This window comes from Chelonia mydas, chromosome 2, assembly GCF_015237465.2.
Source record: "Chelonia mydas isolate rCheMyd1 chromosome 2, rCheMyd1.pri.v2, whole genome shotgun sequence".
NCBI lineage: Eukaryota > Metazoa > Chordata > Testudines > Cheloniidae > Chelonia > Chelonia mydas.
The window spans coordinates 233,798,230-233,810,291 of record NC_057850.1 but is presented as its reverse complement, the minus strand read 5'-3'; positions in this window follow the sequence as shown (position 1 = coordinate 233,810,291).

The following is a 12,062-nucleotide window of genomic DNA, read 5'->3' as shown; positions in this document are numbered from 1 at the left end:
AAATAGGCTTTAATAAACCGTTTACTTAAAACAGAAGGTTATAGCTTTTCTTATTGATATTGAAAACTGCAAGCACATTCCTAACAAGGTTAAATATATGACTAGATCTCCATATGAGTCGGGGTTTATATAATAACATGGAGAAAACCCAGTTTAACCCATAATCCCTGACCATTCTAAAGCAATCTGTCTTGAAATACAAATATAACAAAATGGTACTAGATTGGAGCTACTGTGAGGATCACTGAGGAGGGTATGGAAATAGCTGGAGCAGCTGAGAGGAGATGTTCAATGCATTTTGTCTGTACAGTGCAGTTGCAAACAGGATGCACAGGGATCCTGTGCAGTGCTCCTTAGACCTCCTGCAGAGAGGGTTAACATACTGCCTGATGAGAAGGGATGGTACTCTGACCACATCTGCAACACTCCAGACTACACCCCGGGAGCTATGGGACACTGCCAGCTAGAGTCTAGGGTTCAAGGGAGTGCTGGCTCTGAATTGTGCTGATGTCAAACCACGAGCATGCCTACAAAGGGCGAAGATTTTTTGTCTTTTTTCTCTTCCACCCAGCACATCCACTTAGGGGCTTCCTGAAGTGTGTCCTTTGTTTCTAATCTATTAGAACAGAAATTAAAGGAAATCCATAAGGATCAGTAAATACATATGCAAATGTTACTTTTTCTTGTAGGTCATCACCATAGTAACTATTACTATGGGAGACAAAGAGGCAGAGTCTGTGGTCTGGGCACAGGAATGGGAATTGCAGTCTCCTGGGTTCTATTCCTCATGCTGATTTTACCTTGTTCTGTTACTCAGGGTAAGCCACTTATCCTCCCTGCCACAGTTTTCCTTTCTGTTCAGTGGAGCTAATGCTCTCTCTTTATGCAAGGACCAGGCATAATTAGTCCCTCTGCTCCCTACTTCATCATTGTACCCCTGAGGGTCAAGCTACACTAAAGACGTGAGAATGGTGGGGGAGGAGTCTGGGTCATGGCTAGATTTGGCAGAATTAGAATTTTATTTTTTTATAATTTTGACAGACAATATTGATGTCCAAATCTAATGCATCCAAGGCTGCTGAGGGAGTTGGCTGATGTGATTGCAGAGCCATTGGCCATTATCTTTGAAAATTTGTGGTGATCGCGGGAGGTCCCGGACGATTGGCAAAAGGCTAATATAGTGCCCATCTTTAAAAAAGGGAAAAAAGAGAACTATAGGGGAACTATAGACCAGTCAGCCTCACTTCAGTCCCCAGCAAAATCATGAAGCAGGTCCTCAAGGAATCCATTTTGAAGCACTTGGAGGAGAGGAAGGTGATCAGGAACAGTCAACACGGATTTACCAAGGGCAAGTCATGCCTGACCAACCTGATCGCCTTCTATGATGAGATAACTGGCACTGTGGATGGGGAAAGCGGTGGATGTGATATATCTTGACTTTAGCAAAGCTTTTGATACGGTCTCCCACAGTATTCTTGCCAGCAAGTTAAAAAAGTATGGATTGGATGAATGGACTATAAGGTGGATAGAAAGCTGGCTAGATTGTCGAGCTCAACGGGTAGTGACTAACGACTCGATATCTAGTTGGCAGCTGGTATCAAGCGGAGTGCCCCGGGGCTCAGTCCTGGGGCTGGTTTTGTTCAACATCTTTATTAATTATCTGGATGATGGGATTAATTGCACCCTCAGCAAGTTCGCTGATGACACTAAGCTGCGGGAAAGGTAGATACAATGGAGGGTAGGGATAGGGTCCAGAGTGACCTAGACAAATTGGAAGATTGGGCCCAAAGAAATCTGATGAGGTTCAACAAGGACAAATGCAGAGTTCTGCACTTAGGAAGGAAGAATCCCATTCACCGCTACAGGCAGGGGACCAACTGCCTAAGCAGCAGTTCTGCAGAAAAGAACCTGGGGATTACAGTGGACGAGAAGCTGGATATGAGTCAGCAGTGTGCCCTTTTTGCCAAGAAGGCCAATGGCATATTGGGTTGTATTAGTAGGAGTACTGCCAGCAGATCGAGGGAAGTGATTATTCCCCTCTATTTGGCACTGGTGAGACCACACCTGTAGTGTTGCATCCAGTTTTGGTCCCCCCACTACAGAAGGGATGTGGACAAATTGGAGAGAGTCCAGCAGAGGGCAATGAAAATTATTAGGGGGCTGGGGCACATGACTTAGGAGGAGAGGCTGAGGGAACTTGGCTTGTTTAGTCTGCAGAAGAGAAGAGTGAGGGGGGATTTGATAGCAGCCTTCAACGACCTGAAGGGGAGTTCAAAAGAGGAGAGAGCATGGCTGTTCTCAGTGGTGGTAGACAACAGAACAAGAAGGAGTGGTCTCAAGTTGCAGTGGGGGATATTAGGAAAATCTATTTCACTAGGAGGGTGGTGAAGCACTGGAATGGGTTACCTAGGGAGGTGGTGGAATCTCCATCCTTAGAGGTTTTTAAGGCCCAGCTTGAGAAAGCCTTGGCTGGGATGATTTAGTTGGTGTTGGTCCTGATTTGAGCAGGGGATTGGACTAGATGACCTCCTGAGGTCTCTTCCAACCCTAATATTCTATGATTCTATGATGTTTGTTTTTAAGCACTTTTTGATTTTTATGCATTTAAATTTTCACAATTGCACAAAATTATGGGAAGTGGGAAATTATTGAGTCACACAATAATTATTGACAGCCGGTGCTGAGATTCAAAAAGTTAAAGCTTTGTAACTGTTAGAACACAAACTGTTAACATTAATGATCAAAATTTTAGCCTTAAGTCAAACTCTAAGAAGTTCTCAAGCTGCATTTTTCTTACTTTGCCTATCTGAAAATTTCAATTATTATCATTTGGAAATATTTTTTCCTCAATTTGTGTGTCTGGTGAAATTGACATTGACGGTTACGATAAAAATTGAATCCTTCCAAGCCTAGTCATAGCCTACCCTCTTCACTAGCCAGTGGAATTGGTTGGATGCAGAGTGGAGCGCACACACTGCACTGTCCTATGGGCACCTTTCTAAGCACAACATGCAATCCTTGCACACTGGAGTTGCTCCTGGCATGATACAGGCCTGCAGTACCCACATCCTGGCTCATGTCCTTCTCTAGGCCCAGCCTGGTCCTTAGATTGTAACAAAAATCTACTTGTGGATATTACACAACTCAATCTTAGCTAACCGAACAATTTTTTGTCATGCTCATAATCCTCCTATTGCCCATTTGCAGATCTCTGGTTGCTTGATATGTTGGTATCGAGAAGCCTCATTTAAACTTTGCTTTCTTATGGTTGCCTCACAAGTTTCTCTGGGCAGCTGAAGGCACAGGTAATGTTGCAGAGTATTACATCTAAAGAGTGCTGAAGTGAAGGGTGCTTGGAAGTCTGAAATAGTTGTTGAAAGCCATTTGCTGTCTGGTTTCTAGGAGACAGCATGACTCATAGCATTTTTTCTTTGCAGTCTATACCTGTCAACAATTTATCAACTAACACACTTGACCAAGACTGATAGAGATCTTTAAAAAAATTATCGAGGGTTGCATTATAGAATGGGGACAGTAAAGTGTGGGAAATAAAATGATTGCTGAAGATAAGATCTGCGCAAACAGCATCCACGGGTGTATTGGTGGAACTCCCATTAGTGCTAGTGATAGATGCAGGCGTAAATCCCTGTGTATCTTGACAATTTCCCCCTTAATATGCTTTGACTGGACTTCATATTCAGCAATCATTTTATTTCTGCAATTTATTTTTTAAAACACCATCTCCATTATTTAATCCAGCACTCGCTATATTTTTCAAAACAAGAAAAGAGAGTCTCCTTTACTCTGAATTTATCTTGTGGATACTCTGGTGTGATTCTTAATAATAAAAAAGAGGCAGAAAATTGATTTCAGTCGAAGATTATTCAAGAAAGTGGATAGTGGATATGGCCCAATAATCATAAATAAATACTACTTGACAATTATAGAGCACTTTTGATTTTCAAAGCAATGAAAAGAAAGTGATAAATCTGTTTTCTGATGCTCATTTATCAATAAAGGTGCAAATGACATGCAAGGTATTAAAATAGATTGTATGTGAATGAAGATTAGCACCTATGAGGGAAGGCAAGGGACATTAAAACATCGACTACAAAGCACCCGTGAGGGAAGGTGTAACAGTGCCTCAGTGGGTCACAACTGAAGATGCCAAATTCAGGATGAACTCATAAGAAATAGGGCAGATACACCCCAAGACTGGTGTCTAATCCCCCATAGGATATACCAAATCAGCAACAAGAGTAAACTTCTGTTTCATCACCCTGGCTAACAAGAAGCCACAAAAGCCATTTCCTCTGAAAACACTGGATTTAAAGGTGAGTGGTTCTTTACAACCAGTCTCATCACTAAAAGGTTTTTCTGATCCCAAAGGACCAGCCACACACCCAGATCAATATATAACTTAGATCTTACCCAAAAATCATGCTGATACCAATCCTTTAGTATCTAAAAGTTTATTCAAAGAAAGAAAGAAAGAAAGAAAGGTGAGAGTTAAAATTGGAAGGAATCAAATACATACAGTAATTGCAAAGTTCTTGGTTCAGGCTTGTAGCAGTGATGGAATAAACTGCTGACTTAAGTCAAGTCTCTGGCTGCTTCCAGATCATTGGAAGGTCCTCAGTCCATTGGGTAGAATGCTCCCATTAGTATAAATTCACATAGGCACCAACTTCTGACCCGCCCTGACTCCATCCCCGCCCCACCCCTGCCCCGCTCATTCCAACCCCTTCCCCAAAGTCCCCACCACAACTCCACCCCCTCCCTGCCCTTATTCTGACTCCTTCCCCAAATCCCCAGTCCGGCCCCACCTCTTTCCCACCTCCTCCCCTGAGTGCGCCACGTTCCCACTCCTCCCAGCTCTCTCCCAGAGCTTGTTACACCACAAAACAGCTGTTTTGCAGCAGCAAGTGCTGGGAGGTAGGTGGAGGAGCGAGGACGCAGCACGTTCAGGGGAGAAGGTGGAGGTGAGGTAAAGTGGGGCAGGGAGGGGAGCTTGGCTGCCGGTGGGTGCAGAGCACCCACTAATTTTTCCCCGTGGGTGCTCCAGCCCTAGAGGGGCTTTCCAGGGCCTTGTATATTGTCTGCCATGTTTCAAACAAAAACCTCAGCACAGCTAATGGAAAATTATAGGTGACAAAATAGTGTTTGAAGTCACATGGGCAAGTCACATGTCCATGCATTTTGCCTAGTCACAGAGGAAAAATCCATTATCTGTAGATAGGCATCTCCCATGGTCCATTGTCAGTTAAATGTTCTTGGCCACGCAATCTGACTAGTCCCTCCAAGACGTGCTGGCTATCTACCTTGTGGGCATTACCTCAGGAGCAAACATTTGAAATCCAGGTGTAAAGCCAATATTCATAACTTCAGATACAAAAATGATACAGGCATACAAGTAGGCATAATCATATTCAGAAAATCATAACCTTTCTGTAGACATCTCACATGCCACATTTTGTACAAGATTTGTTGCAAGTATATGACAGTGGTTGTAACAATGGGCTATATGGTCATATTTTAATCAGGTAACAACACAGAAGGCAGGGGACATCTAAACATCGACCGCTACATATACAGATTATATCTGTAATGACCTGCTCCTCTGGTGAACTGCTGACACATATACACATACATACTTGGTGACTCTATGTCTGGTACTGGTGCTTTCACTGTCCAGTATTCACTCCCTGTCCCTTTCGGGCTGTCTACACAGCAAAGAAAAACCCGCCACTGGCCTATGCCAGCCGACTTGGGCTTGTGTGGTTCTGGCTGCATTGCTATGTAGACCCCAGCCATGTGGGGGTCTGAGGGTCTCCAGCTTCAGGCTCCAGCCTGACCCCAGAAGTCTACAGAGCAGTGACACAGCCCTATAACCCAAGCCCCACAAGCCTGACTCAGAGGCATGGGCCAGCCTCTAGTTTTTCTTTGCTGTGTAGACATACCCTTTTAGACTTAGCGTTAAAAGGCTTTAGTCTTTTCTCCCCAGGAACTGGAGAACCTGAGATACAGTCTTGCTTGTGGTAATTATTATGTAGTGTCACTCTGAGAAGCAGCAATCAGGTGTCCATGGGTGGTGCATGAACCCCCCCATTCGGGGAGGCTAGCCCCCCTACTCCTTCTGCTCGAGGTCCTACCCCCACTCCTCACTCCCCTGTACTCACCCGCTGGGACCAGAAGAGCCTCAACTCCCCCACTGCGGCCAGAGAAGGCACAGCAGAGCAGCCCCGAGCCCCAACCCACCCGCCCAAGCTGCCCCGGGTCCCACCTGGCCCAGCCTACCCCAGCCTCCATTACACACCACTCATGCAGCTATTTTAAATATGATAGTAGCATATATCAGACTTAGTCTAAGTCCTTGTCTACACTGCAGAGTTTTGTAGAAAACAGTTATGTCGCTTTAATTAAACCGCTGTTGCATGTCCATACTATGCTCCTTGTGTCAGCAGAACGCATCCACACTCGCAGCTTTTGCATCAAAACAGAGAGCAATGCACTGTGGGTAGCTCTCCCACTGTGCAACTGGTCTCAGAGTGCTTTGAGAAGGGTTTGCCGTGCCTCATAGGGCAAGTACAGTATCACATGGGACAGGTTTCTCCATCCCATTGTTCCATGGGCATTCTCCTAGATTCCCAGCCGCTTTTCAACTGAAGTGCACGTGGGGGGAAAGGGGTGGAGAGTGTGTGACAGGGAGTGTGTGTGGGGGGGAGCAGGAGAGACAGAAACAGTGTGTGTGTTGGGGAAGTGTGTGTGTTGGGGGAGAGTGAGTGTGTCGGCATGCTGTTTCTTTAAGTTCAGACAGCAACCTGAGCAACCAATCCTGGAGGACAGGGGGACACCCCCCTCCCCCGACCCACATCAGCCCCTACTCTGCGCAGCACAGCAGCAGCTGGCTCTCTCTCCCTCCCTCTGCAGTCCACTCTGCCTGCCTGCCTGCCTATGGTTCTGTGATTCCCTCCATGTTCTTCCACCGTCTCCTCAGCTACTTACCGGGAGCAGCATCCTCGGCAGCTCTGTGATCTCAGGGGAGGGATGCATGCCCGCAAGGCAGCTGAGTTCAAACCAGTGAGAAGAGAGGTCACGGCAGGCATTGTGGGATACTGGAGGAGGCCAGTTATGTCGACATAACGAACGGCCGCATCTACACTGACGCTTTGTCGCTTTACGTTTGCCACATGGTTCTTGTGAAGGTGGTTTTATTTTATCGGCATAACAGCAGAGTCGGCTAAACAGCTCCCTGCTTAGCTTTCTGGCTTTTGTGAATCCCATTTTTAGGTGCCTAGCTCTCTCCCTGCACTGTACAGAGAGCCTGGGCACCTAACTAAGGGCTGTGGATACCACTAGGCAGCAGGTACATAAAGTTAGGTGCTGCAATGCTGAGCCCGTGCCCCTTGTGGATGTAGGCCCAGGTTCTTGAAGGTGCTTAGGCTCCTAACTTCCCTAGACATCAGCCTACATATTTTTGAGGATGTGGGCACTACCCCTTAGGATAAAATGTTCAGGACTTAGGAGCCTAAGTCATGTAGCTGCTTTTGAAAAAAAAGACCTTAAATCTCAGTGAAAGTCAGTGGGATTTAAACTTCTAAGTGCCTAAATCCCTTTTGAAAGTGGACTTAATCGGGACCAGCTCTAGGCACCAGCAAAGCAAGCACGTGCTTGGGGTGGCACAAGTCCGGATAGCCTTTTTTTTTTTTTTTTTTTTTTCTTGGGCAGTTGTGCTCTTGGAGCTGCAAATTTTTTGCTTGGGGCAGCAAAAAACCTAGAGCTGGCCCTGCTCATTATGAAAATTTTATCCTGTGGCGCTTCGACATTTGACCTGTTGATAGTTGTCCTATTTTACAGGACTTAGCTTAATCGTTCCTAATTGTATTCATTAAAATCATTGTTTGCTGCACCATGAAACACACAAAAGAAGAAAACCCAGGCCCAAGCATGGGTGATGTGCTCTGCACTAGGAGAACCAGGTTCTATTACAATACTCTTGTTCCCTGGGCTGTCATGGTCTGTGATTGCTCGGAGAGAACAGCAACAGCAGCTTCTCCAGCTGCTTACCCAGAGATGTTGACAGACTTCCCTGAGTTAAAAGAATAGATGGCTCAAAATAGGAGCAGATGGGGTTACGTGAAGTGATGGGATCGCTGTGTTCCAATAAGGATAGGGAGGACTGTGTATCCTATTGTTACAGAAAGATGCACATGCTGTCTCTTACTAGAGCTTGCATCAGAAGGGAGGTCAGATCTTTTCAAAAATGGTGGCTGTAGTAAAGTATAATTTAAAAATTTGTTGAATCCACTAGGTAAGAATGACAAATTTAAAGACACCATATTATAAATAATTTTACAGAGATAATTATCTTAAACATGTCTTTGATTAAACACACTTGTTTCAGATTTTACACAACTGCACAAAACTGTATGGGAACCAGAGGCTCCGGAACAGGGCAGGGCCAGGGAGCCATGGCCCCACCACTTTTAAAAGTGGGAGGGCTTTGCCTTCCCACTTTTTACTGGCCGTAAGGGTGAGTAACAGCGGAGGGGGGATGGAGAGGAGCCAGCAGGGCCTCGGGGGGAAGGGGTGGTGTGAGGGAGGGGCTATGCTTTGGGCTCTGGTGCCCCACCCCCTCTTTTAGGAAGCTTCCGCTGCTCCTGATGGGAACTAGTAGAACATTCTACTTTAATGATGAGCTCCCAAGATGGAGTCAAATCTGAAATTCTTCACTCAGTTTTAATGAGTCCGAAGGCAGTTTGCCTGTATGAACATCGAGTAAAAAACGAGTCTCATCTCTTGCACCCATTGAAGTTAACAGGCCTGAGTCTGATGTTACACTCACAGCAGCATAATTCTATTAACTTCAGTGGAGTTCCTCTAGATTTTACAAGTGAAAATAGAATCTTTCCCAAAGGATGTTTTGCCACTGACATGGAGTTGGGTCAGCCCCTCAAGAGTTGGCCCCTTAATTTTCATATATAGATCTCATTTCATAATAGTGAAACCACACTGTAGGAATGTGTTGCAAGGTTTTAGGGTGACTTTGCACTTCTCTGGAAGCTATCAATACTCAGTCTTTGACCTTATGTCTTTTAGTACAACCAAAGGTATGCTATAATTGTCCACAAATGCACTGTAAATGGTGTCTTACTGTTTAAGTGGTACCCACCGCAACAGTGACGGGAAAGGAGAGAGGACAGATCTGCTAATTGCATCAGCACTTAGCATCAGGCAATACTGAATCCTGGTGTCAAGAGGTAAAATGTAAAAAATGATATACATTTTCTGCCTAATGTAGACTACTGAGAGTCATTCACCATGCTGTGGTAGAGCACAATGTAACTTCTCATTTGGACCCTCATTAAACAGTATAAATGACAACAGAAACAAAATGGCATCATCTTAAATTGCCTTCAGACTGAGTGTTGATGTTAGACTTAGCTTTGAGCCTCATAGCTTCTGTGGAGCAGAGACTGCTTATTCTCCTCTTTGGGCAGGTCTACACTTAAAATGCTGCATCGATGCAGCTGTGCTACTGTAGCACTTACGTGAAGACACTGCTACACTGACAGGAGAGCTTCTCCCATAAGCTTCGTTAATCCATCTCTGAGAGGCGATAGGTATGTTGACTGGAGAACACCTACGTCGACATAGCGCTGTCTACACGGGGTTAGGTCAGTATAACTATGACACTTAGGGGGAGTGGATTTTTGACACCCCTGAGCAACATAGTTACACCTATATAGGTCTGTAGTGTAGATCTTAGAAGGTTTTACCTGGAAAGAGAAAGTGGATACTGACTGATACCATTAAGGAGAGCAGAAACCTTCTCCACCGCTAGCAATCCTTCTGGATATCATCTTACCATAGTTCTGTGGAAGATACTGTAAGAACTCAGAATCAGCTGGAAAAAGTACAGTAATGGCCTACCAAGTCAGGCAGATTAATGATAATTCATTATGGAGTTTGGGGGACCCACTTATCTTAATGTACAGACAATAAGCCCCCACTTATTGCTATTGTTCCCTAATGTTTGACACGGCTTCAGCACTCACTTATGGCCTGGCAGAAACCCAGAGATAGATGCTGATATTCAAAGCTGCAATTGCTGAATCATTTAGCATCCCTTGATACATCTGATTAGAGCAAATGATCAATACTAAACTTTGAGGAAAACGTGTGTGGGTATGTTACAGATGACGTCCCATGAATAAATAACTTAGATAATGGCATTTGTCCTACTATAAGGCTCATCTATAATTTAGGAAGAATAATGCCCATTAACAGAACACCTAAGATCATCTCTGCCAAAATAAAGAGTTAATTGGTTTCTATCTTCTGGGAACTCTCTCATAATAAGTAAGGCACGAGGAAGCGATTGCCTACTGTATATAATGAATGTAAAAGTACCTGCTCTCCATGTTACTTTCTTTGCACCAAGTCCTTCTTCAACAGCCTTTTAATGGCATCATTTTGATCCAAGTTCTTTAACCGGATAAAGACTTTAGAGAGGTTTAATTCTCTTGTCTTAACATAAAGGTCTAGGACCTGTTCCAACAGCTGTTGAGCTGGGACCTAAGTGAGTATCGTGGAAAAAATGGACTCTTTTTATTAAATGAATGAACTGAGTACTAAATTTAGAGGGGGGGGGGGGAAACCAGTTATGTCTGTGGAATTTTGTACTTTAATAAAATGTAGCCAAATATTCAAAATGCACAGTTATGGAACATCTATAAAAAGATTACTTGATCACTACCACAAAATCAGTTTGCAGATGTCTGCATTTAATCTAGGAATTGTGTGCTTCTCCAAGGCAGAGAGACAACCCCAATCCTGAAGCGTTACTTATGTGAAAATACAAGTGGTTTGTATTTTCCCACAAGAACGGTGCAGATGCACTGGCACATCTGTTCACTGTGCAGTCCTATAACTTGGTATGGGTAACATTGACTTCAGGGATTAATGCCAGCTTCCCTAGCATAACAAACACTTTTATTCTAACCATCTTTGCAGAATTAAAAACAGAACATTATTTCTTCTGACATCGTGTCAAAATATGGAACACCTTCTAATTCTGCCCTTAACAGGTGATCTGTCACCTGATTCAATTTAGCACGTTAAATTTACTTTCAGAATTATGGTGATTAAACCAAAATGTTTTGAAACCATTATGGACTAATATCCCCTTTGGAAAATTACAGAGAGTCCCATAGTATTTCACATCTACCTTTATCAAATACAATGTAAAACAATCCATATTCCAGACATTCTGTACAGATGTTGTAAGTACCCTATGCCAGCATTTATGAGATCAAAAACATGTCAAGGTTTTAAATCCGCCACCCTGAATATATATTTTGGCTTCATGGAAGACTGAGCTTTCAACCCCAAAGCAACAAATCAGTCCACTGCCCATTGAACCTGTCACAGCCCCATCCTTGAATAAGACCACGTGTCACCTCTGTCAGCTGTCTAGTGTTAGAGTACAGGGAGAAAGCCAGGACAATATAAAACACATAAATTATAAAGTTCTGCTTTGGCTCGGGGATTGGTAATAGGATACAGAGCCACTCTCTAGGGGCTTGTTTACACTTACCGGGGATTGATGAGCAGCAATCGATGCATCAGTGGTCGATTTAGCGGGTCTAGTGAAGACCTGCTAAATCGACCGCAGATCTCTCTCCCATCAACTCCTGTACTCCACTGGATCGAGAAGAGTGGGGGGAGTCTACAGGAGAGCATCTCCCATTGACATCATGTAGTGTGGACCCAGCAGGAAGTAGATTTAAGGCCCTAGGTTTCACATCCAGCTCTTCTGATGGCTCTATTCAGTGGCCTGTGGGATTGCAGTTCAGTTCCTAGTGAACACATGTCAACATTACTAAAACATCCATTGCTAATTGGCACTTTTGTTAGCAATCAAAGCAGTGAGGCTCAGGATTCAGTGGACACAGAGACTGTATTAATCTTTCAATCCTGAGGCCATTTGCCCCATCAGACAGAAGCACATTGGTGGAGGTGTGGGAAAACTCACTAACTGTACTATACAGTATCTGTCT